Genomic DNA, 22,587 nt, shown 5'->3' on the forward strand with positions numbered 1-22,587 from the left:
TCAGGGTTTATTCTCACATGTGCCAACCCAAATGTTCTAGAGCATGACATTGGAGACTGGTCCCCGATCCAACAACATGCCTATCTAGTGAACCCTGAAAAGAGAGAGAAGCTCTGCAGTGAGGTGGAAAGTTACTACGGATATTGCAGGAGTTTCCTCTTGAAATCAGACATGTCCGTGGTAAGGACAACTTGGTTGCTAATTGTCTCAAGGGTGGGCAGTCAAAAAGATTTGTGTTTTGCGTTTAGCCAGTGAGTTGCCATGGATCACAATTTATTTTGACTACATGTTTTTCTGTATTGGAGATGAGTTTTGTTTGGGCTAGTTCCAAGGGGATGAGAGTTCTAGAAGCTAGTGGGATTTAGAAAGAGGAGAGTTCTAGAATGTAGTGAGTTTTAGGAGGACGAGAGTTCTAGAAGCTAGTGGGATTTAGGATTCTATCGAAAGAAAAAGGAGAGAAAATAAAACGATGGTATATTATTGTTTAGAAATATGAGTTTTTCTTGTTTTTAATTGTTGACAGCCAGTAGACACCATGTTTATATTGGTGAAGGTGAAGCATTGTAGATGATCATAATGTGAAATGGAAGTTGTTTTCTGTTGGTGGTGAGCAAACTTGTCCATCAAAAATATAGGATATATTGGTTGTCTTAAGGTGTTACAGGCTTTCGTTTTTCCATTTATGTTTTGAGGTTGGACTTTAGCACGTCTAGCTCGTTAGCCCGTCTAGCTCGTCAGCCCGTCTAGCTCGTTAGCCCGTCTAGCTCGTTAGCACGTCTAGCTCGTTAGCACGTCTAGCTCCGTCAGCCCGTCTAGCTCGTTAGCCCGTCTAGCTCGTTAGCGCGTCTAGCTCGTTAGCACGTCTAGCTCCGTCAGCCCGTCTAGCTCGTTAGCCCGTCTAGCTCGTTAGCGCGTCTAGCTCGTTAGCCCGTAGGACGCACTGATTGGTGTCACCTAGTTAGTCAGTATGTGTTACACCTGTGCTGGCTTGTCCATCTCGTTAGTGGGAAGGTGTTTCACCTGAGCTGGTCCAGGTTCTATTTAAGAGTGTCTGGCCCAGTGCTCCAGTTGTCTTGATACATGTGGAGAGTCAACACCTTTAGTTGCTCCACCTTTTTGGTTTGCTTCCTGTATTTAAGTTTGGTGTGGGTTTTTCTTTTGTTTTCCTCTTCTTGGGCAGATTTAGTGGGTCTCATGGTGGGTGTCTTTTAGGTCCCAGTTGTTGTTACTAGTCAACTTTCAGTGGACACCCCCATAGTGTCTTTCAGAGCCCCTCCTAAAAAACATGCTTATATTTTGGGTTGGATATTGCATCCAATTATTATTTTAATCAATGGCATTTCCTTAGAATGCTCATTAGTATTTCAGTTGTTAGTCTTCAGTTTTTTTTATCCTCTTATGTTTGTGTACTAAATATTTCTGTTTATTTTCATTGTTTTTTCCTGTGAAGCCATTGTGTTGCATCCATGTCTGAAATGTGCTGTATAAATAAAGCTTGATTTGATCCTATTGCAAAACTAATGAACCCTATGACCGACCAATCAACAGACTCTTGGTCGCTGGTAGTATGAAAATCAGTATCAATCCCATGTCAAAGGATTCAACTACTGAAAACAGAAACAAACAAATGGATCAAACAGATCGATCCCACTTTTCCAGCCTGCTGAAGGCGTGGTGGAGTGGTAAACACCACCCCCGGCTCTACCAGGGGCTTGAGGTGGTCTCCCACAGCTCTGCTTATGCCATGTTCTGTGGCCTTGTTGTTCCATTTCTTGACTGTCCCTGCAACACAGAAACACATTTAGTCATATTATATAAAAACACTCAAAGTAATGGATATGGAGCATCTATGGCCTCAGTTACACCTGGCACCTAAATGTGACTTCTGTCATCTGATCACTCCAATCTGAATTAGGTTCAGATCTACCAGGATGGGCCTTTGACAGTCTGGATGCAGTCAGGCCACCAAATATGCATCAGCAATGTAAAGAGATGGGGTGAATGAGTGGGGAAAGGTACATTTGACACAAATGACCTTCATAATATCAAAGAACAAATGTGTGTGCATGAGGGGAAATTAACTTTCATACAGCCAAAAGGGGTGAGAAATTACACCAATATCAGTGGACAATTTGCACTAATGTAAATAAACATAGATGATGGAACATATTCCCTTTTGCTGACGTGATGAACCACTAAGGGGACATAAATATTTACCATCTAAACCATGTGTGACCTCTCACCTCTCTGGCTGTAGAAGTGTTCTTCCTAACCAGTCCCTCAACAGCTCTCTGACTGAGCTCCACCCTCACTGGGCCTTCAGAGGAGAGGAAGGCTGAGGAGGGATGGATCAGTCAGTCAATAAAGTTTGGAGCTGCTGTGACAAAATCACTATTTTAGTAGTTCATTAAAGTAAATAAGGCTTTATGACTGCTGAATACCAACTATCAATCACTTAGATCATGTAATTTCAGGTAGAGATACATTCTTGGGACGTCCCTAGCCCGTTGAAGTTGACATTTAAAATGGTTAAGGTAGGGGTTAAGGTTAGGGTTTAGGGTAGGGATGTCCCAAGGATCCCAGATAGCACTGACCATTGTGCATTCTTCTCTCTTTTACATAGCAGGTGATGGGTTCTGAACTTGAAAATATGAAATATCCTTATTCATGTCACTGTTTGAGGGGAATGTAGAACGTTTACATTCTGTCAGAATGTGTTATTGTTAGACGTCAGGGATCCTCTGGAAGGAGAAGGGCCACAGTCTGGAACAAGTCAACAGGACAGCCGTGAGGTGGGGAGGAGAAGGGCCACAGTCTGGAACAAGTCAACAGGACAGCCGTGAGGTGGGGAGGAGAAGGGCCACAGTCTGGAACAAGTCAACAGGACAGCCGTGAGGTGGGGAGGAGAAGGGCCACAGTCTGGAACAAGTCAACAGGACAGCCGTGAGGTGGGGAGGAGTGAGGAATTTAGGCCGAGGTCAGGTCAGGTGAAGTGAGGAAGAACTCATGTGACTAAAGTTCTGCCTAGCAACAGAGGTGTAATTCAACATCAGTTCACCGTCTCACCTCATACTGTATTGGAGCAGCAGCAGCTGACTGCCCAGTTCAACATCAGTTCACCGTCTCACCTCATACTGTATTGGAGCAGCTGACTGCCCGGTTCAACATCAGTTCACCGTCTCACCTCATACTGTATTGGAGCAGCTGACTGCCCGGTTCAACATCAGTTCACCGCCTCACCTCATACTGTATTGGAGCAGCAGCAGCTGACTGTCCGGTTCAACATCAGTTCACCGTCTCACCTCATACTGTATTGGAGCAGCAGCAGCTGACTGCCCGGTTCAACATCAGTTCACCGCCTCACCACATACTGTATTGGAGCAGCAGCAGCTGACTGCCCGGTTCAACATCAGTTCACCGTCTCACCTCATACTGTATTGGAGCAGCAGCAGCTGACTGCCCGGTTCAACATAAGTTCACCGTCTCACCTCATACTGTATTGGAGCAGCAGCAGCTGACTGCCCAGTTCAACATCAGTTCACCGTCTCACCTCATACTGTATTGGAGCAGCAGCAGCTGACTGCCCAGTTCAACATCAGTTCACCGTCTCACCTCATACTGTATTGGAGCAGCAGCTGACTTGATCGTTGATGCTAATCATCATGTTTGAATCTGAGAGTAAATAGAGCCGACTACACTCGAAAAATGAAGGGTTCAACTGGAGTTGTTCTCAGATCCCCTAAGAACCGTAGGGTTCTTGGTCAATGAAAAACAGCCCCAAAAGGTTCTTCAAAGAACTTGTTAGAAGGTGGGTTCATCGAGGAACCTCCGTTGTTGCTGGACTTCTTCCGGGAACTTCGCAATTACAACTGAAAACGATGGTGACAAGTTTGGATGCGACAACAGTTAAAAAGGTTAAGTTGGGTTGATGTTTGGCTCTGAATATGTCTCGAAATAATTTAACATACTAATAATGAATAACGAAGACAATGATGGTTTTCTGTGAATATCTTCCATAACGTTACTATAGTTAATGAAGGTAAATATTAGAAAGCCGGGTTTGACCGTCGGCTTTGTATGAGCTACAGTACAGTACCGTTAGCTAGTTAACGTTATGTCCTAACTAGGCACAACTAGGTTTGGATTATTTCCTCAACTATATTCTTTCCCATATATTGTATATCGTGTCCATTAAGCCAACATGGCTTTACACTCATTAACGTAAGTTTCCAATCTAGAGCAGTTCTCACTTTTGTGATAATGAACTAGCTAACGTTAGCTTCGTTAACTAACTAACTAACTAACTAACTAACTAAGGACGGTGACCTGTCCAGACGAGATGTTACAACAAACTGAATCGTCAATGGAGGTCTTCCTCTTTATATAGCCTGCTACAGCATGCAATACTATTAACTCACAAGGGGGCATAACGTTACATGTACAATACTATCCCATTTTGGAAACGTTACATGTACAATACTATCCCATTTTGGAAACGTTACATGGACAATACTATCCCATTTTGGAAACGTTACATGTACAATACTATCCCATTTTGGAAACATTACATGGACAATACTATCCCATTTTGGAAACATTACATGTCCGCCCCCTTGTGGAGGGAAATTAATATCTTAGATGGTAGCTGTAGATGGGATTCAAATGCATAATGGTATTAATAGAGTGTCTAGACTACCTCTTTTGTATGAATGCCCTTCAGAATCCAAACACAGTATTGCCACGCAGCAAAATGTTGCATATAATCTTTCAAGTCAGCCTGATAAAATATTGAACAATTTGTGTACAAAGATATCTTGAAATGTGATTAGGCCTGTATGGCAGTACTGTTACTGTATGGCAGTACTGTATTGGCTAGTGCTTTCTCCAATATGTTCATCTATTTTACATTCCATTGTATGTCAATGCCATTTATCTTTAAATATTGATGTAGTACATTTACATCATTTAGCAGACGCTCTTATGCAGAGTGACTTACAAATTACAAAGTATATATATATATAGATATATATATATATATATATATATATATATATATATATTAATGCTTGTTAGACTTTGACAAATTTTCAAGAAGAAGGTACAGATATGTTGTAGGACAGCTGCATTTGAAGTGTACATTTAACCTACATAGCAGTCAATACAAACTGAAATCTATTAGCGTACAAATGTGTGCAAATTATCTTTTCAGTTCTTCTCAGAAATGAATCAGGTCCATGGAATGGATATAGACAAAAAGATAATTCAAGGACTATTAGGAGGTAGAGAGGCGAGGCAGGGGTGAGGACATCATCCTGCTATTTTAACAGTCCCTGAAGGACAATACAGAAGAGGGATTTGCTCTTATTCCTTCCTTTTCTCTAATGTATTTTGTAATAAAATTAGCAAGTGTAGTAAGATCATTGCTTTACTTTACTAGGACTGGAGACCACAGCAGCGATTCTGCTCTTGCCCTACCTCTTCAATGAGGACCCGACTGGCCTTTATGTCCATGACAAGGTATGTCTATGCACCAATCATCTGTTTCTTCATAAACATAGGTGTGCATGCTTATATAAAACTACAGCTGAACATTTGTTATGTTCTTTGTTAATTGTTTGTGTATTAATCTTTTCTTACTTTTGTTGACACAGATTTCACCGCTCTTCACTCCTTTACTGCACATCGGTGTAAATCCATTTCACCATGAGAGTGAAATCCCGCTGGCCTTTGATGGGGAGAACATCCAGGCCCTCGAGGACCGTCCCCATGGGACTTGGGGCTCTGCTACGGCTGTATTTTTTATTTTCTGTAAAATTTCCCCAAAATGTCAGAAAAACACTTATGTTGTTAAGTTCATGTGTTCTGGGGATCAGAGGAGTTGGGGTGAAGTTCCTGTGTTCTGGGGATCAGAGGAGTTGGGGTGAAGTTACCAGGGCCAGTCATAAAGATGGAAAACTTCCTAATATAACTAAGTGGATACGATATACACATTAAATCTAAAACTAAAGCTGAAACATCTGTATTTAGCATCTAGTCTACAATATTGGTAGTTTACCTATGATTCATTTTTTATGTTTTTATTGTACATCATTATTATTGTTGTACACAAAATGTCAGAAAAATACTTATGTTGTTAAGTTACTGTGTTCTGGGGATCAGAGAAGTTGGGGTGAAGTTACCAGGGCCGGTCATAAAGATGGAAAACTTCCTAACATAACTAAGTGGATATGATATACACACTAAAGCTGAAACATCTGTATTTAGCATCAAGTCTACAATATTGTTAGTTTACCTATGATTCATTTTTAATGTTGTTTTTATTGTATATCATTATTTGTATTTTTTTAAAATGTCATGAAAAGCACTATACAAAGTAAATGTATTATTTATTATGGTCTGACATGTCTGCAGAAATGTTGCAATTTTGTAATGTGTTTTGTTTGGTAAATTGTTTTGTAAATATTAATTCACATTTGTGGTGCCAGTAAATAAACAATGAATTATTTAAATCAATATTGTTATTATTATTAAAATGTTTTTATAATGGAGGGAAGGTGGACAGGGAGTTAAAAAATGAACCCCAAAAGGTTATTTGAGGAACCATGATAAGGGTTTCTTCAAATAACTTTTAGGGGTTCCCCCACAGTTTCAATTTGAAGAACCCCTACAGGATATTCCAGGAACCTTTACTTTTTAGAGTGTATATTGATAAAAGTCACCTTGTCCGAGAGACATTTACATAGTTATACACAGCCCATTTTGGGATGACTATTTTAGGGTGAAATAGTGGCCACAACAGACAGACCTGATATCGACCATAATTCAACGTCCTTGGACGTCACGTGCTGACTGGGTATGACCAAAGTTATTCTATTTATCTACACTTTGTAGTACATTTTTACACTATAATAAATGTTTCTGATGCCGCATCGCCCGTTTTCAAAGGGAGTCGTTGGTTTGTAGGGGCAGTCGCTTTTTAGCTTTTTGTCTGAAAGTATTTCCTCAACTCCGATACCAACTCCAGTCAGTAGATGGCGATGTGCGTCAGGGACGGAAGACTGATACAATAGCAACTCCTCTCATATTGGGAAGACACCCCCCTGAATTTTCAGGCCTTAAGGGCAGTTTTATTTGAAATGTAGTACCCGGATGGAGAAAGTCCAATTAGCGTTTTATAGTTACATCGTTAGGGTAACTTACCCTAAAGTGGACACACTCCCATCAGTTTCTGAGACAACTGGCCAGACTTTGTAGACAGTTTAATAATGCTTAAACCTCTTCTTTATCAAATGATCCATTAAAGATACCAACTCAAAACCTACGTTCGTCTACATATGGGTTGTTTAAATTGTATCTAATTATATTCCCAGTATTACTTCATCAAATCTCTAGTAATCATTATACACACATACATTTTATCATATTTTCATATATTCACAGAATCCATATAAAACGTAAGAAATTCTCAGGTAGTCACGACAACCATTACATTTGCTTTTTCAATGACTCTCCACAGCTACGAAGCAGCTCTCCAAACATCCTCCCAGCGGAACCAAAAAAATAAACTTTTGTTTCCCGGACAATGACCGGATCGTCAACGGTTCTCTAACCTCCCAGAGACCACGGCAAAATCAAGCCTCCCAGGAACAATAGACCTTCTGCTGCTTTCTAAATTATCATCCCGCTCTCAATACCACCCCGTGATCTTCTATGATGGGCAGTGAAGGAACCCCAAGATAACGATATATCAAAGCTTATTATCCACATGTCAATCATCTGATTAAGCATATTTCTATATGAGGAACTATAGATCTATCTCTGTGAGGAACTATAGATCTCTGTGAGGAACTATAGCTCTATCTCTGTGAGGAACTATAGCTCTATCTCTGTGAGGAGCTATAGATCTATCTCTATGAGGAACTATAGATCTATCTCTATGAGGAACTATAGATCTATCTCTATGAGGAACTATATATCTATCTCTATGAGGAACTATATATCTATCTCTAGGAGGAACTATAGATCTATCTCTAGGAGGAACTATAGATCTCTGTGAGGAACTATAGATCTCTGTGAGGATCTATAGATCTCTGTGAGGAACTATAGATCTCTGTGAGGAACTATAGAACTCTGAGAGGAACTATAGATCTCTGAGAGGAACTATAGATCTCTAGGAGGAACTATAGATCTCTGTGAGGGACTATAGATCTCTGTGAGGGACTATAGATCTCTAGGAGGAACTATAGATCTCTAGGAGGAACTATAGATCTCCAGGAGGAACTATAGACCTCTAGGAGGAACAATAGACCTCTAGGAGGAACTATAGATCTCTGTGAGGAACTACAGATCTCTGTTACTATCCAAACTTCAGATTAAGACACAGTCACACAACTCTCATATCACAGTCACACAACTCTCATATCACAGTCACACAATGCTATTCCCAAACATACCTAATCAATTACTTGTTTTTCAACAATATTTTAACCTGCAGGAATATTTTCACATTTCTATGTCATGGTTAGTTCCTAGGATAATATAACTCATACATTTACATCTTTCAATACTTCTAAAATGGGGTCCAGGTTTAAAACAATTACAGGTTTAGAATAATTACAGATACACCTTACTATCTTATACTATATCATAAATGGTCTTAACTAGTAAACACAGATTCTAGTTTTCATCCAGTTTGCACAGATAGCCGACTCAGCCTCAGATTCTGACTGGGCCCTGTTAACACCTCCACACAGGAATACACACTCAGAGCCTACGAGGATTTTCTAAAAACTACACTTTGCGTGCGTCGCTTAACTCTTTCTTTTTTAAACTACGTTGGAGATGTGGTATCCACTCGGCTCGCTGCCTCTCAGATCAAAGGTGGGTTCATCTGCTCCGTTCCCCAAGTGTGGTCTCACTGAGATCCCAAGTTAAAGGGATCCCTGGTGCACCATTTACCCAGGTCATCAGGAGCGGTCACCAAGTCAAGATTCACATCCCCAAATGTGGTTGTTAATTTTTTTAATATCAATTGAGACAAACTTATCACACAAGTCAGAGTTATTCTTAAACTAAATCTTTAATCACTTAATAAGGGAGCAGGTCAATACAACGCACAAATATAGGGTGAATCAATTGAGTGCTCTACGATAATGATGGCTGGTCGACAAATCACCCCCAGATGATTCGTTGAGAGATGAATCACCCCAGATGATTCGTTGAGAGCCACGAGACAAAAGTACAAAGGTCTTTTACAGCCAAGATACACCCCTTTCAACCTACATGACCAACAACAGATGTATAGAACGGGTCACAAGGTTAAGATTTGTATGAAAGATACTTATAATTCTCAGCAGACAGTATCTGCTGTAAAAACAGTAATCTGTGTAGAGACCAGGGTCTAGCCCTGGGGTCATCTCTCCCTGGTACCATATAGAACAGAAACATTAACTCATGCTCTGGAATGCAGTCTCTTTAGGTTTTATCACCCAAAAGACATTGTAAATCACCTGTCAGTGTTTTCTCCCAGAGGCCCATCCTCAGTAGAACACACAGACAATAGTTCTAAGAACCCTCTATTATGTTGCATAAAACAACCATTTGATGCAATAAAATAATATAACATAATGTTTCAGTTTTGCTCTCACAGTGTCCACTGAAAGTTGACTAGTAACAACAACTGGGACCTAAAAGACACCCACCATGAGACCCACTAAATCTGCCCAAGAAGAGGCAAACAAAAGAAAAACCCACACCAAACTTAAAGACAGGAAGCAAACCAAAAAGGTGGAGCAACTAAAGGTGTTGACTCTCCACATGTATCAAGACAACTGGAGCACTGGGCCAGACACTCTTAAATAGAACCTGGACCAGCTCAGGTGAAACACCTTCCCACTAACGAGATGGACAACCGGTGTAACACATACTGACTAACAGAAATGGAAAAACCAAAGACTATAACAACTTAAAAGAGAATGCTCACCACCAACAGAAAACTTCCATTTCACATTATAATCAACTACAATGCTTCAACTTCACCAATATAAACATGGGGTCTACTGGCTGTCAACAATTAAAAACAAGAAAAACATTTTTTTTCCCTCACTAGCTTCTAGAACTCTCGTCTTATTAAAACTCACTAGCTTCTAGAACTCTCGTCTTCCTAAAACTCACTAGCTTCTAGAACTCTCGTCTTACCTAAAACTCACTGGCTTCTAGAACTCTCGTCCCCTTGGAACGAGTCCAAACAAAACTCATCTCCAATACTGAAAAACGTGCAGTCAAAATAAATTGTGATCCATGGCAACTCACTGTCTAAACACAAAACACAAAAAACTTTGTGACTGCCCACCCTTGAGACAATCAGAAACCAAGTTGTCCTTAACAAGGACATTTGAGAATGAGAATTAACCCTGAGAATTAACCCTGATATTCTAAAAGCAGGGCAACAATGTCAATATAATTGTACCAAAAAATGGTCAGTTGGTTGCATTAATAATAATCATTACCAAATCTTACATGAAATGTAAATATGAAATATTTGGTTGCATAGTCTTATTTTCAACGGCTTTTCAATTACATTTTGCTAGGTGGGATAGCCCCACTGTCAAAACACAGTTTTATCGTGTCTAAATCAATAACCAATATGCAGAAAGTTTGTGATAAATTAAAAACCTAAACATAAAATGTGCTATATACACAAACATCTGCCACAATAATCATATTACTTGTATTTTTTTAAACAAGCACCTTATAAACTGCACAAGCACCAGAAACGCTGTTGTTTTGACAAGTAGCAATAAATCACTGATATCCATTAGGGGGGAAATCAGGTTGTTCGTGCTGTTGAAACTAACAACTAAAACAGACACATGGAAATGGGAGATATATTTTACCTCACAGGTTAGAGGACAACCTGCAGAAGACAGTCAGCTACATTTTGGAGTGATGCATTTCAATTTAGGGGTCGCTAAACAAAGGAACACAACACTTATTTGTCATAACTCATCGATATCATATTGAAATCAATTGTGCCGAGAGGAGGGAGATGAGGTTGCACGTCCTGTTAAAACTAAAAGCTCAAAAACCACACGGAATCTGGGAATAATGTGTACATCCCTGGTTAGAGGACAATTTGTAGAAAACAGCCAGATACATTGTGATTCAAGTGGGTCACCAACGTGGTAAGTGTAACACAACTCTTTTTGTGTTTGTCACTTTTTATTAAATCACATAAATAGTAACTCTTCCATTTCAGAGCCTGGATTTTCCCCCTGAGGCTAATATCCATATCATGTTGAAATCAATAGAACAGGGGACAAACGTTTAGGGTTCTACATTGTGACATCATTAAAATACTCCTTCTACAATGTTAAAACATTCTACATTGTGACATTAATTCATTGATATCATGAAACAACTCATTCATGTATTTTCTGATGTTTGATCAGATGTCTTTTACCGGAGAATCTCTTGTCACACTGATCACAGCTATAAGGTTTCTCTCCTGTGTGTGTTCTCTGGTGTCGAGTCAGACAGCCAGATGTAGTAAAACTCTTCCCACATTGTCCACAGGTATAAGGTTTCTCTCCTGTGTGTCTTCTCTGGTGTCGAGTCAGAGAGCAGGATGCAGCAAAACTCTTCCCACATTGACCACAGCTATAAGGTCTCTCTCCTGTGTGTTTTCTCTGGTGTCGAGTAAGAGAGCCAAATGCAGCAAAACACTTCCCACATTGATCACAGCTATAAAGTTTGTCTCCTGTGTGTGTTCTTTGGTGTCGAGTAAGATAGCCAGATGTAGTAAAACTCTTCCCACATTGATGACAGCTATAAGGTTTCTCTCCTGTGTGTCTTCTCTGGTGTCGAGTCAGAGAGCCAGATACAGCAAAACTCTTCCCACATTGATCACAGCTATAAGGTTTCTCTCCTGTGTGTCTTCTCTGGTGTAGAGTCAGATGGCTAGATGAAGTAAAACTCTTCCCACATTGAGTACAGCTAAAAGGTTTCTCTCCTGTGTGGATTCTCTGGTGTAGAGTCAGAGAGAAAGATGTAGTAAAACTCCTCCCACATTGATCACAGCTGTAAGGTTTCTCTCCTGTGTGTGTTCGCTGGTGTATTTTAAGTTCTGATGAAGATTTGCAATGTTTTCCACAGTCAGAGCAGCAGATAGATTTCTTCCCTGTGGGTCTCTGCTGGTGTTTCTTGAGGTGATAGAATCTGGACAGACTCTTCTCTGACTTGTTAGCATCATGATGTTGAGGCTCCCCAGAGGATCCATGATAGTCACGTCTCTCTCCTGTGTGAACAAGTCAGACAGATAGTTAAAGGCTCACAACAGCAGAAATCCACTGAAAAAGGTGATGCCAACAGCGTAGCCATGATACTGTACAACAATTGACGTCTGTAATGAATGTTAAAATTACTTGACAATTGTCTTAAGACAGTCAAGTGAGCAACAATAGTCATATTTAGTCTTGTTTTCACATTAGTAGTAACTAGAAATAAGTAAAAGGTGTTGAACTCCTAAGCAGTGTGCCAGGCCACTTTTGTTCTCAAATATAGGCACCTTTCTGTGTTTGCTAAAAATGCGACAAGGGCGATGCGCACACAATTTGATTGCAGAAACACCTCCCTGCTAATGCAGAAACCGCTAGTTATGGATGTAGTATATCTGCCTGGAGCAAAAATGGTGAGCAAGTGGCCTAAGCTGTGCCATTAGAGATTCTGAGTTGGGTTGTGTTTCAGAGGACGCATGGCTCTCGACCTTCGCCTCTCCAGAGTCCGTATGGGAGTTGCAGCAATGAGACAAGACTGTAAGTACCAATTGGGGAGAAAAAAGGGGTGAAAAAAATATATATATTTAAAAAATGGTGAGCAAAGATTAGTTTTCACAATGTATTCTGAATATTACAGCACAAGATCAGGAGTGCTACTCAAGGAAACTCACATTAAGCTCTGTGTCTATTCACTAATTCACCACCGTGGGGGAAAACTCAGGGGAGTTCTCTTAGGCTGACAGCAAATAAAGCCTCCATTTCCAGGTTGATTATGATTATTATTATCTATTGACACTACTTTGGATTATAATTGTAAGGCTCGTTTGAATGTCCTGATTTAATATAATGTTTGTGTTATTGTCGAAAATGTACTACTTTATATTTAAAAACGACTTCAACCAGTAAAATGATCATTGGCTAGGTTTCCATCAGCCTGACATCAGCCTAACAATGAGGTTTTGTCCACTAAGTGCATGCCAAAATGGTCTATAATCTCACCTAACAATAACATAGACCTACTGTAGGACCCATAACTTCACCTAACAACAACATAGACCTAGGACTATAAATCATTTAATATTTTGGGTGAAACAAGGAGACTAAAATGTCTTTGTCATGACAATTCATAACCTGATCACCAGATAATTTTGTGAATAATCCCACTAGCCTACTCTGTAATGTGTTGTCATTCTAAATGTCCTGAATAAAGGAAAATAGCTCTGTGTGTTGTACAATAGCCTATCCACCAAGGAACAGTTCTCTACACATTATGAGCTAAGTATCTCCGTTTCCAAACGGACTAACGAAAACCTACTGTAAATCAAGTAGACAATAACACATTATAAATATCGATTTGTTTGGGATGTTGGATCCAACGTGGAGCACGGCATAACTGTCTTTACCGGTGTAATGAATGAAGAACTACATTTGACTGGCATGCAGAAAATGATTTCCTGGATCAGCTGATGATAGTTGAACATGTGACTGTAACTAAACAGCTACAGTATTAAGTATTATGTGTAATTATTTAAGAACCGCGTTAATGACAGTATCCATTTGGGAGTTGTCAATAAAGTTAAGGTGACTCTCGGTTAGAACCATTGGATTTAACAAACTCTGAAATGATTTAGGATTTCTGTGCCCATGAAAACTGTTTTCCCAGCGTAACATAAGGAGACAATAAATGTTACGTAGGTAGAGAGCATTTCTGAGATCTGAATACAAAAAAACTGTCCGACAGCAAGATCCAGTATTTAAGTTAAAGTTCATCATATGACAAGCTTAACGTTATGACTATAACTACTGTTCCCTGAAGGAGGGAAACTAGGTACAACATACTATTAAATCCACATGTTATGACTATAACTACTGTTCCCTGAAGGAGGGAAACTAGGTACAACATACTATTAATACTATTAAATCCACACCTCGCTGGAAGCCCCGCATTCCACAGGTGATGAGCATGAGACTTGGATATATTCCTTAAATGATTTAATCCTTAAATTTAATACCTCACTTCACCGACCCAGGAAGTGGCGGAGCCAAACAGGTGTTGTACCTCGTTCGTAACTGGCATGCAGATCGGTAGAAATGGTAAGATAAATTGGCACTTCAAACGGAAATGGAAAAAGTTTGCCTATTTTACCGGAAACTCCAGGAGCATAACGTCAGAATTAACGAAGGCCAGCAGCAGGTGGGGTTATTTTCTTCTGGTTATATTGACCTCTGGCTTCCTCAAGTCATTTGTGTGTGTTAATTATTTAATCAAACGCTTGAAGCATCAGTTCAGTTCAAGTTCTGCACATACAGTTGATTTTATTAAACACACGGGGTGTGTCTATATGAACAAATACACGTCATAACATTTCAACCAATCAATTGGTAGAAAGAAAATACTATTTTTTTAAAAAATCTGCCCTAGAACATACAACATACATGCATTCAGACCCCTTCCCTTTTTACACATTTGGTTATTATAAAATTGATTTTTTTTTTTCAATGATCAATTTTCAGACAATACCTCATAAAGACATCACAATACCCCATAAAAGTGAGAAAAAAAGTTTAGAAATGCTTGTATATATACGCTCATCACCTGTGATATATATATACATACACACACACATATAGATATATCTAGGTCATGCCAGTAGGCTACAGTAGGTTGTATCTCTCTTGGTCATGCTAGTAGGCTACAGTAGGTTGTAACTCTCTAGGTCATGCCAGTAGGTTGTAACTCTCTAGGTCATGCCAGTAGGTTACAGTAGGTTGTAACTCTCTAGGTCATGCCAGTAGGCTACAGTAGGTTGTATCTCTCTAGGTCATGCCAGTAGGTTACAGTAGGTTGTATCTCTCTAGGTCATGCCAGTAGGTTACAGTAGGTTGTAACTCTCTAGGTTATGCCAGTAGGTTACAGTAGGTTGTAACTCTAGGTCATGCCAGTAGGTTACAGTAGGTTGTAACTCTCTAGGTCATGCCAGTAGGTTACAGTAGGTTGTATCTCTCTAGGTCATGCCAGTATGTTACAGTAGGTTGTAAATCTCTAGGTCATGCCAGTAGGTTACAGTAGGTTGTAACTCTAGGTCATACCAGTAGGCTACAGTAGGTTGTATCTCTCTAGGTCATGCCAGTATGTTGTAACTCTCTAGGTCATGCCAGTAGGCTACAGTAGGTTGTATCTCTCTAGGTCATGCCAGTAGGTTACAATAGGTTGTAACTCTCTAGGTCATGCCAGTAGGTTACAGTAGGTTGTATCTCTGTAGGTCATGCCAGTAGGTTACAGTAGGTTGTATCTCTCTAGGTCATGCCAGTAGGTTACAGTAGGTTGTAACTCTCTAGGTCATGCCAGTAGGTTACAGTAGGTTATAACTCTCTAGGTCATGCCAGTAGGTTACAGTAGGTTGTATCTCTCTAGGTCATGCCAGTAGGTTACAGTAGGTTGTATCTCTCTAGGTCATGCCAGTAGGTTACAGTAGGTTGTAACTCTCTAGGTCATGCCTGTAGGTTACAGTAGGTTGTAACTCTCTAGGTCATGCCAGTAGGTTACAGTAGGTTGTATCTCTCTAGGTCATGCCAGTAGGATACAGTAGGTTGTATCTCTCTAGGTCATGCCAGTAGGCTACAGTAGGTTGTAACTCTCTAGGTCATGCCAGTAGGTTACAGTAGGTTGTAACTCTCTAGGTCATGCCAGTAGGTTACAGTAGGTTGTAACTCTCTAGGTCATGCCAGTAGGCTACAGTAGGTTGTATCTCTCTGGGTCATGCCAGTAGGTTACAGTAGGTTGTAACTCTCTAGGTCATGCCAGTAGGTTACAGTAGGTTGTATCTCTCTAGGACATGCCAGTAGATTACAGTAGGTTTTAACTCTCTAGGTCATGCCAGTAGGCTACAGTTGGTTGTATCCAAGTGGAAACAATTATCAACCCAATGTGGAAAGTGTTGAATTTGGTCAACAACAAAATGAATGGCTTATTTGCTCCGTGAGGTTTACTTGATCTAACAGAAGTTTCGTAATGATTAAGTTGTTTTGTGGACACTTGACATACTGACAACTTTGATAAAAACACTATAGGATTTGTCTCCAGATTGCTATGCATATTCATGCTAGTAGCTTAGCATCTCTCTCCATTGAATACAGGAGGTTGACGTCAACAACCCTCATAGAATATAAATAATAGATTACAATAATAAAATGTATCCACCAATCCAAAGACAGGATAGGCAGGAGATAGACAACCCACAGTGCAGCTTTGTGGACAACGACTCCCCTTGTTAGGGCGGAGAGACATCTTGTCAGTATATCCATAATCTTTGGTGTAGCCAACCCAACTCTCACATGGCTCTATTGGGGGTCACGGTGTGTAGTAAAACATCACTACATTAAAATCACTACATGCCGTGGCCCCCAGTCTGCGGTCAGCAGATAGACCCTTCTCAAATATATATGTTAAGTCACTTTTTGGAAACAGAACGGAGAAAACAAGGGGTAGCTTGTTCTCTAAGTCGTCTGATTCTAGACATATCAGTCATCATCCCAGGACCCTCCGTTGAAGAGGTATTGACGAGCCAACTCCGAATATCCAAAGATAAAAACTAATTGAAGGCGGTACTTACTGGTGTTACTCAGATCTCCTGTCTCCTCTTCTTCATCTTCCAATGTGACAGTAATCTCTCCTTCCTTCTTCACTCCAAAAACAGCATCATCCTCTTCTTCCTCTTGTTTAACTGAAACGTCTTTCTCTTCTTCTTTCACTGTAACAGCCTCACCCTCTACTTCTTGTTTTACTGTAACATCCTCCCCTTCCTCCTCTTCTTTTACTGTAACATCCTCCTCCTCTTTCACTCTGAACGCATCTTCTTCTTTCACTGAAACGTCTTTCTCTTCTTCTTTCACTGTAACAGCCTCACCCTCTACTTCTTGTTTTACTGTAACATCCTCCTCTTCCTTCTCCTCTTTCACGACAATGTTCAGTCCCAGAGCTTCTTTCTCCGTCCAGCAGACCTCCTCTTCTTTAACAGGAGGGGAGTAGTTTAGGGAGCTCATGTTCGGGGATGTTAGCTAGCTAGCTATCATTAGCGGCTAGGCTAATGCTAACTTAACCAGCCAGCTACTATAGCTGACTAATAAACAATAACGTAATATTAAATTAAATAGGTTAACAAGTAGATACGACAGAAGTGTGTCTAAAACACAGTAGGTAATATAGACCGAAAGTGTATAAATAGGTTGAATCTTTCGGCTATGTTGGCTAGCAAGCTACCGAGGTGGTTGACGAGCTGTTTATGAAGAACCGTCCACTAGATTATACGTCACGCTGCAGCATCGCCTGAAAGACGCACATCGCCGTCTGCTGACTGGAGGGAAACGCAGTTGAGGATCACATTTTATTTTCAGACTAAGATTATTTTACATGGATTTAATTAAATAATACTATTGAGACATACAAAGACAGGAATGTGGTGATTGATTAGTGAGAAAAATAATGTTTACTACAGCACATTTAAGGCAGTTTCATTCAGTCAAACAACATATAAATAAGTAGCCAGCTACTGTAGCTCTATACTGCTGCTACATGGTGTAACAATACATCATGTAGATGTATATAATGAACAGACTAGGTCTATTCTGCTCCTACATGGTGTAACAATACATCATGTAGATGTATATAATGAACAGACTAGGTCTATACTGCTGCTACATGGTGTAACAATACATCATGTAGATGTATATAATGAACAGAATAGGTCTATACTGCTCCTACATGGTGTAACAATACATCATGTAGATGTATATAATGAACAGACGAGGTCTATACTGCTGCTACATGGTGTAACAATACATCATGTAGATGTATATAATGAACAGACTAGGTCTATACTGCTCCTACATGGTGTAACAATACATCATGTAGATGTATATAATGAACAGACTAGGTCTATACTGCTCCTATATGGTGTAACAATTCATCATGTAGATGTATATAATGAACAGACTAGGTCTATACTGCTCCTACATGGTGTAACAATACATCATGTAGATGTATATAATGAACAGACTAGGTCTATACGGCTCCTACATGGTGTAACAATACATCATGTAGATGTATATAATGAACAGCCTAGGTCTATACTGCTCCTACATGGTGTAACAATACATCATGTAGATGTATATAATGAACAGACTAGGTCTATACTGCTCCTACATGGTGTAACAATACATCATGTAGATGTATATAATGAACAGATTAGGTCTATACTGCTCCTACATGGTGTAACAATACATCATGTAGATGTATATAATGAACAGACTAGGTCTATACTGCTCCTACATGGTGTAACAATACATCATGTAGATGTATATAATGAACAGACTAGGTCTATACTGCTCCTACATGGTGAAACAATACATCATGTAGATGTATATGATGAACAGACTAGGTCTATACTGCTCCTACATGGTGTAACAATACATCATGTAGATGTATATGATGAACAGACTAGGTCCATACTGCTCCTACATGGTGTTACAATACATAATGTAAGTGTATATAATGAACAGACTAGGTCTATACTGCTCCTATATGGTGTAACAATACATCATGTAGATGTATACTACCGTTCAAAAGTTTGGGGTCACTTAGAAATGTCCTTGTTTTTGAAAGAAAAACTTTTTTTTTTGTAAACAGTGTGCTGGCTTTCTTGTTCTTTAATAACAAAGCTTTTGTAAACAGTGTTTTTTGCATGCAGCAGTTCAACCATGAAGGCCTGATTCACGCAGTCTCTGAACAGTTGATGTTGAGATGTGTCTGTTACTTGAACTCTATGAAGAATTTATTTGGGCTGCAATCTGAAGTGCAGTTAAAACTCTAATGAACGTATCTTCTGCAGCAGAGGTAACTCTCGATCTTCCTTTCCTGTGGCAATCCTCATGAGAGCCACCCATACCTTGTCCCAACACAACTGATAGGCTCAAATGCATTAAGAAGGAAAGAAATTCCAAAAATGTACATTTAATTGAAATTAATTCCAGGTGACTACCTCATGAAGCTGGTTGAGAGAATGCCAAGAGTGTGCAAAGCTGTCATCAAGGCAAAGGGTGACTGCTTCAAAATATCTCAAATATAAAATATATTTTGATTTATATAACAATTTTTTGCTTACTACATGATTCCATATGTGTTATGTCATAGTTTTGATGTCTTCATTATTATTCTACAATGTAGAAAATAGTAAAAATAAAAACCCTTGAATGAGTAGGTGTGTCCAAACTTTTGACTGGTACTGTATGTAAATGTGATATTTCAGTTGTTGTTTTTGTTACAATTGAAACATTTATAAAAACCTGTTTTTGCTTTGTCATTCTGGGGTATTGTGATGTCATTATGGGCTATTGTTTACATTACATTTAAGTCATTTAGCAGACGCTCTTATCCAGAGCGACTTACAAATTGGTACATTCACCTTATGATATCCAATGGAACAACCACTTTACAATAGTGCATCTAAATCCTTTAAGGGGGGGGGGGTTAGAAGGATTACTTTATGCTATCCTAGGTATTCCTTGAAGAGGTGGGGTTTCAGGTGTCTCCGGAAGGTGGTGATTGACTCCGCCGTCCTGGCGTCGTGAGGGAGCTTGTTCCACCATTGGGGTGCCAGAGCAGCGAACAGTTTTGACTGGGATGAGTGGGAACTGTGCTTCCTCAGAGGTAGGGAGGCGAGCAGGACAGAGGTGGATGAACGCAGTGCCCTTGTTTGGGTGTAGGGCCTGATCAGAGCCTGAAGGTACTGAAGTGCCGTTCCCCTCACAGCTCCGTAGGCAAGCACCATGGTCTTGTAGCGGATGCGAGCTTCAACTGGAAGCCAGTGGAGAGAGCGGAGGAGCGGGGTGACGTGAGAGAACTTGGGAAGGTTGAACACCAGAGAAAGAGGTCAAAGCACAGGGTAGGGCAGTGTGAGCAGGACCAGCGGTGTCGTTTTACTTAGCAAACGAGGACCGGATGTCGTCAACCTTCTTTTCAAAATGGTTGACGAAGTCATCCGCAGAGAGGGAGGAGGGGGGGGGGGAGGAGGATTCAGGAGGGAGGAGAAGGTGGCAAAGAGCTTCCTAGGGTTAGAGGCAGATGCTTGGAATTTAGAGTGGTAGAAAGTGGCTTTAGCAGCAGAGACAGAAGAGGAAAATGTAGAGAGGAGGGAGTGAAAGGATGCCAGGTCCGCAGGGAGGCGAGTTTTCCTCCATTTCCGCTCGGCTGCCCGGAGCCCTGTTCTGTGAGCTCGCAGTGAGTCGTCGAGCCACGGCGCAGGAGTGGAGGACCGAGCCGGCCTGGAGGATAGGGGACAGAGAAAATCGAAGGATGCAGAAAGGGAGGAGAGGAGGGTTGAGGAGGCAGAATCAGGAGATAGGTTGGAGAAGGTTTGAGCAGAGGGAAGAGATGATAGGATGGAAGAGGAGAGAGTAGCGGGAGAGAGAGAGCGAAGGTTGGGACGGCGCAATACCATCCGAGTAGGGGCAGAGTGAGAAGTGTTGGATGAGAGCGAGAGGGAAAAGGATACAAGGTAGTGGTCGGAGACTTGGAGGGGAGTTGCAATGAGATTAGTGGAAGAACAGCATCTAGTAAAGATGAGGTCAAGCGTATTGCCTGCCTTGTGAGTAGGGGGGAAGGTGAGAGGGTGAGGTCAAAGGAGGAGAGGAGTGGAAAGAAGGAGGCAGAGAGAAATGAGTCAAAGGTAGACGTGGGGAGGTTAAAGTCACCCAGAACTGTGAGGGGTGAGCCATCCTCAGGAAAGGAACTTATCAAGGCGTCAAGCTCATTAATGAACTCTCCAAGGGAACCTGGAGGGCGATAAATGATAAGGATGTTAAGCTTGAAAGGGCTGGTAACTGTGACAGCATGGAATTCAAATGAGGAGATAGACAGATGGGTCAGGGGAGAAAGAGAGAATGTCCACTTGGGAGAGATGAGGATTCCAGTGCCACCACCCCGCTGGCTCGATGCTCTAGGGGTATGCGAGAACACGTAGGGAGACGAGGAGAAAGCAGTAGGAGTAGCAGTGTTATCTGTGGTAATCCATGTTTCCGTCAGCGCCAGGAAGTCTAGGGACTGGAGGGTAGCATAGGCTGAGATGAACTCAGCCTTGTTGGCCGCAGACCGGCAGTTCCAGAGGCTGCCGGAGACCTGGAACTCCACGTGGGTCGTGCGCGCTGGGACCACCAGGTTAGAGTGGCAGCGGCCACGCGGTGTGAAGCGTTTGTATGGCCTGTGCAGAGAGGAGAGAACAGGGATAGCCAGACACATAGTTGACAAGCTACAGAAGAGGCTACGCTAATGCAAAGGAGATTGGAATGACAAGTGGACTACACGTCTCGAATGTTCAGAAAGTTAAGCTTACGTTGCGAAAATCTTATTGACTAAAGTGACGAAAATGCTAGCTAACTAACACAACACTACACTAATCAAGTCGTTCCGTTGTAATGTAATAGTTTCTACATTGCTGCTAGTCGGTAGAGGTTGGCTATTATACAAAAGCAACTTTGTAGCTAGCTAACATAACATAACACTAATCAAGACGTTCCTTTGTAACGTATTTAGTTTCGACAATGCTGCTAGTTAACTAATAATACATCGTTTTTTTTACATTTTCAAAATCTATTTACTTACTTACTTGAATAGGTTCTTCCAGCCATGTGGACAACTGGAAACAGGGCAGCAAAGTTTGTCACATCTGCTGACTGGACGCAGTTGAGTACAATGTATATTGCGTACTTTTTACACCACTGTATTTTTATTACGATCCCTTTCGTCATCCAGCCATTCCTCTGGGTAACCCCGTTGTCTGAAACACTCATCCAGCCATTCCTCTGGGTAACCCCGCTGTCTGAAACACTCATCCAGACATTCCTCTGGGTAACCCCGCTGTCTGAAACACTCATCCAGCCATTCCTCTGGGTAACCCCGCTGTCTGAAACACTCATCCAGCCAATCCTCTGTGTAACCCCGCTGTCTGAAACATTCATCCAGTCATTCCTCTGGGTAACCCCGCTGTCTGAAACACTCATCCAGCCATTCCTCTGGGTAACCCCGCTGTCTGAAACACTCATCCAGCCATTCCTCTGGGTAACCCCGCTGTCTGAAACACTCATCCAGCCATTCCTCTGGGTAACCCCGCTGTCTGAAACACTCATCCAGCCATTCCTCTGGGTAACCCCGCTGTCTGAAACACTCATCCAGCAGTTCCTCTGGGTAACCCCGCTGTCTGAAACACTCATCCAGCCATTCCTCTGGGTAACCCCGCTGTCTGAAACACTCATCCAGCAG

Source organism: Salmo trutta, unplaced genomic scaffold, assembly GCF_901001165.1.
Source record: "Salmo trutta unplaced genomic scaffold, fSalTru1.1, whole genome shotgun sequence".
NCBI lineage: Eukaryota > Metazoa > Chordata > Actinopteri > Salmoniformes > Salmonidae > Salmo > Salmo trutta.